Source organism: Perca flavescens, chromosome 21 (assembly GCF_004354835.1).
Source record: "Perca flavescens isolate YP-PL-M2 chromosome 21, PFLA_1.0, whole genome shotgun sequence".
Lineage (NCBI taxonomy): Eukaryota > Metazoa > Chordata > Actinopteri > Perciformes > Percidae > Perca > Perca flavescens.
The window spans coordinates 24,894,392-24,899,432 of NC_041351.1; the positions used below are offsets into that span (position 1 = coordinate 24,894,392).

General features: G+C 46.5%; 1 long non-coding RNA gene across 1 annotated transcript; it reads left to right on the top strand.

Annotated features, from left to right (window-relative positions):
• Positions 1-2,974: 2,974 nt before the first annotated feature.
• Positions 2,975-4,823, top strand: LOC114547715 (uncharacterized). The gene is made up of 3 exons (XR_003691261.1): positions 2,975-3,073; positions 4,370-4,478; positions 4,582-4,823. It is a non-coding gene; the product is annotated as an uncharacterized LOC114547715 (long non-coding RNA).
• Positions 4,824-5,041: the final 218 nt, after the last annotated feature.

The window sequence follows — 5,041 nt, forward strand, 5'->3', positions numbered from 1 at the left end:
ACAAAGGTCAATGATCGTTTCATCTGATCTGAGGCCGTATGTTTTGGACACTCGGGTGAAGAGAGGGGCTGGTGGTGAGTTGGGTCAGAGGGTGGGGGAAGACTCTGGACAGACCTGGTAAGCCCAAAAGGGTAGTGCGGGTAAATTGGGAACGTCTGGAGGAGGCCCCTGTCCGACAGACTTTCAACTCACACCTCCGGCGGAGCTTTTCTTTCATCCCTGTGGAGGCTGAGGGCATTGAACCTGAGTGGACAATGTTCAAAGTTTCCATTGCTGAAGCTGCGGCGAGGAGCTGTGATCTTAGGGTCTTAGGTGCCTCAAGGGGCGGTGGTCAGGGAAGCCGTCCGACTGAAGAAGGAGTCTTTCCGGGATATGTTATCCCAGAGGACTCCGGAGGCAGTTGCAGGGGGGCCCAAAGGGCTGCAGCCTCTGCCGTGAAAGAGGCAACGCAGCGGGTGTGGGAGAAGTTTGGAGAAGACATGGAGAAGGACTTTCGGTCGGCACCAAGGTGCTTCTGGAAAACCGTTCGCCACCTCAGGAGGGGGAAGCGGGGAACCATCCAAGCAATGTACAGTCATCAACTGAGGAGGTAATAGGGCGATGGAAGGAGCACTTTGAGGAACTCCTGAATCTGACTAATATGCCCTCTATTTTAAAAGCAGAGCTGGAGGATGATGGGGGATTGTTGTCAATTTCCCAGGCGGAAGTCACTGATGTAGTCAAACAAAGCCCCTGAGATTGATGAGATCTGTCCAGAAATGCTCAAGGCTCTGGGTGTGGAGGGGCTGTCTTGGTTGACACGCCTCTTCAACATTGCGTGGAAGTCTGGGACAGTGCCAAAGGAGTGGCAGACTGGGGTGGTGGTTCCCCTTTTCAAAAAGGGGGACTAGAGGGTGTGTGCCAATTACAGGGGTATCACACTTCTCAGCCTCCCTGGTAAAGTCTACTCCAAGGTGCTGGAAAGGAGGGTTCGGCCGATAGTCAAACCTCAGATTGAAGAGGAACAATGTGGATTCCATCCTGGTCGTGGAACAATGGACCAGATCTTCACTCTCGCAAGGATCCTGGAGGGAGCCTGGGAGTATGCCCATCCGGTCTACGTGTGTTTCGTGGTAAGGCGTGTGACCAGGTACCCTGGGAGATACTGTGGGAGGTTCTGCGGGAGTATGGGGTAAGGGGGTCTCTTCTCAGGGCCATCAAATCTCTGTACGACCAAAGTGAGAGCTGTGTCCGGGTTCTCTGCAGTAAGTCGGACTCGTTTCAGGTGAGGGTTGGCCTCCGCCTGGGCTGTGCTTTGTCACCAATCCTGTTTGTAATATTTATGGACAGGATATCAAGACGTAGTTGGGGTGGGAAGGGGTTGCAGTTTGGTGGGCTGGGGATCTCATCGCTGCTCTTTGCAGATGATGTGGTCCTGATGGCATCATCGGCCTGTGACCTTCAGTACTCACTGGATTGGTTCGCAGCCGAGTGTGAAGCGGGATGAGGATCAGCACCTCTAAATCTGAGGCCATGGTTCTCAGCAGGAAACCGATGGAGTGCCTACTCCAGGTAGGGCATGAGTCCTTACCCCAAGTGAAGGAGTTCAAGTACCTTGGGGTTTTGTTCGCGAGTGAGGGAACAAGGGAGTGGGAGATTGGTCGGAGAATCGGCGCAGCGGGTGCGGTATTACATTCAATTTATCTCGATTTACCGTCAGTTTTTGTTCCTACCCTCACCTATGGTCATGAAGGCTGGGTCATGAGTGAAAGAACGAGATCCAGGGTACAAGCGGCCTAAATGGGTTTCCTTAGGAGGGTGGCTGGCATCTCCCTTAGAGATAGGGTGAGAAGCTCAGTCATCCGTGAGGAGCTCGGAGTAGAGCCGCTGCTCCTTCGTGTCGAAAGGAGCCAGTTGAGGTGGTTAAGGCATGTGGTAAGGATGCCCCCCTGGGGAGGTGTTCCAGGCACGTCCAGCTGGGAGGAGGCCTCGGGGAAGACCCAGGACTAGGTGGAGGCTTTATATCTCCAACCTGGCCTGGGAACGCCTCGGGATCCCCCAGTTAGAGCTGGTTAATGTGGCTCGGGAAAGGGAAGTTTGGGGTCCCCTGCTGGAGCTGCTCCCCCCGCGACCTGACACTGGATAAGCGGACGAAGATGGATGGATGGAGGCCCTCAGGCATTCTGTATTACTTTCAACTATTCTCTAGTCTAGCAGATCAACTTTTTCTAATTTAACGTCATCTCTCTGAGTCAACAATTTACTCTTCCCTCCTCTTTTGCATCTTTTGTTGGGGAAGTAAATCTCTGGTCTCTGACAAAGTTTAGAGGTGGCTGTACGCTGCTCTTCATCGGAGGAAGAGCACGGATGCAACACGTCACTGCTCACAGCAGAGCAAGTCCACTAAAATTAACTGAAGTTGCTACACTTACCAGCCGCGCTGCTCACCTCTATTTTTACAGAGAGAGTGGACACAAAGTGTAATACTCAAAGCATACCTGAAGCCGGGGAAATGCGCCTGAGATGGCTCGTGAAGAAATGAAATTATACCGGCCTGCTCTCCCTGTCCATGACCCAGTCTGCCATCCATTACCCCCATTAAGCTGGCCTGCTCTCCCTGCCTTCCCTCACACCAGAAGCTTCCTTCATTAACCATTTCCATTTTCCCCACATTCCATGTTGTAAACAGTTTTCTTGTCTTTATACAACAGCTTTTGCACGTCTCCCCGTCCTGGGTGAGGAATCCTTTGTTATGAGTTTGGGGTGTCTTATTTTGGTAATCTGTTTTTTCTGTTTTGTATTTTTGTTTCCTGTTTTATTGTGACGGTCTTGTTTTCTGTCTTGTCTTGTTTTACTTCCTGTGTTTTCCCACCCTTGTGATTGCCCTAATGTGTTTCACCTGTTTGCCAGCCTTCTGTCACCTGTCTGGTGTTTCCTCGTTACCCTGTGTATTTAGTCTTTGTCTTCCCCCTGTCCAGTGTCAGATCATTTTGTGTTTTTGTTTGTTCGTTTCTGTCAGTTTATTATTAGTATTCCCTGTGGTTTCTGTGTTCGGGTTTTGGACTTCCTGTTCTTTGGTCTCTCTACTTTTGGAGTAAGTTTTTGCCTGTTTTTGGTCTGGACTCTTTTTGTAAGAACTTTGTTTTTTCTCATCCCTCCTCTGTTGCTCACCCTGAGGTATCTCCTATTTTTTTTCCCTGTTAAGAGTTTTCTTGGGAGTTTTTCAATGTGAGGGTCTAAGGTCAGAGGCTGTTGTCATGATGCTATGTAAAGCCCTTTGAGACAAAATGTTTGTAAAATGGGCTATACAAATAAAAATCTTCCAAGTGCTCCACCTTTGGCACAAAATAGTGTCAGTAGCTAGTTCTTTGAAATTCTGCATTGATCTGAAACACAAAGGCAACAAAAGAGACCAAGGTATCACATCAGTTATTAGCCTCTTAAACCTCTTTCGTATAAATTGTCTAACATTCAATACTTTTTGCCACTGTCTGAGTACTTAAGTCCCCCTCCACAATATGTGCATATTTAAACATTCTGGAATTTTTAATGAGGGAGAGTTAGATGTAATGTTAAGGATTTTAATGACATAATTGAAACTTTTGTTGTTTGGATGTTAGACAAAGTATTCATAGTAAGAGTATTTATTTATATCTTGAAGTCAATTTGACAAAATTATTTGGATCAATCCCTTACAGGATTGCCGTTTTCACATTTTCTTTGTCTCTTAACAGGAATTACAAATTCCAATTTACTTGAGAAAGGTCAAACCGGGCAGGCCAGCGGCCTTCATGGCTCGAACAGTTGGACACAGATTGATGATTTAATGTCGTCTGAGGGAAAATGTTTTACTCATTTTGTCTTTGACTATCTTTTCGTTCTTCTTTTTTGACTCGGTGACTAGCTCTTCCCTTACTTTCTCCAAGCTCTGCTCATTTTCACCAGCTGGGAATGGTGGCAGATAATTGACCTCTGCTCTTTTTGCTTTTTTCACATTTTTTGTAGACTTCCTCTCAGCAGGGCATTTATGTTTTAGAGCATTGCATGTGACATCTGGAATACCAAGGCCTCTTAGCTTTGTTCTGTAGTTAGCCATCTTGTATTTAATGCTATTCTGCCATCCAATGATGCCTGAAGAGCTCCCCAGATCCTTCAGACATGGGTGTGCCTTGATAAATGCTTCAGCGACAGACGATTCTGGAGTGATGGATAGGGAGTGTATGTATAAATGGACTGAGCTAGCTTTTCAAGTATGTCTGACTTGATGTTTGGCATAGTCAGCAGTGTGCCCTCTTTTCTGTAAACTTCATTGGCTCTTTCACGAATCATTTTCGGTTTCAACAGAAAATCGTGGAATAATTAATTCAGTTGGCCATGGTTTCTTTTGTAGGCTGCTGCTTGCTGACGTGATAGCTGAGCTTTCAGATGATGAATCGCATGAGCCACAGGAGTCTTGTACAGTGGAACTTGAGGAGGCAGGATCAAGGGATGGCTCTGAGGTGAAACTTTCATTGTAGCTGTCATTGTGTGGTACTGGATACAAATTGAGAACAACTGGTTTGATTGTGACAACCTTAATTGTGGATTTGTGTGTAATTTCAGCAGTGGAGTTGAGAGTACAAAAGTCCTCAAAATCTGGATCTAAATACTGCAGGCTGAAGACGACTGGGATACTTAATGTCTGCTTGATGGCAAAGTTCAGCTCCTCCATAGTCTCTGGTATTCCAGATGGAAGAGTCAGTTTCCCTATTCTATGACCAAATGACCCGGAGCATTGCTGAATCCATGTCAGGTGGACTAGTGAGAAGAAAATAATCTTTAAAAAAATAAATGTTATACCTCCATTAAGCACCAAAATTACTCAAACCCTCAAAAACAAGTGATGTGTGGGCATCCGTTTTTTGGAAATAAGCCAATTCACAAAATCACCAACATCCTACAGTTCATGATAGAGGGGAAAGATAGAATCTACAATGTACAACAAATGTAACGTTTCAGTATAACTACACGCATTCCTGCAAGTGGATAGACATCTTGAAGGCTGAGGTGATGAACCAGATTC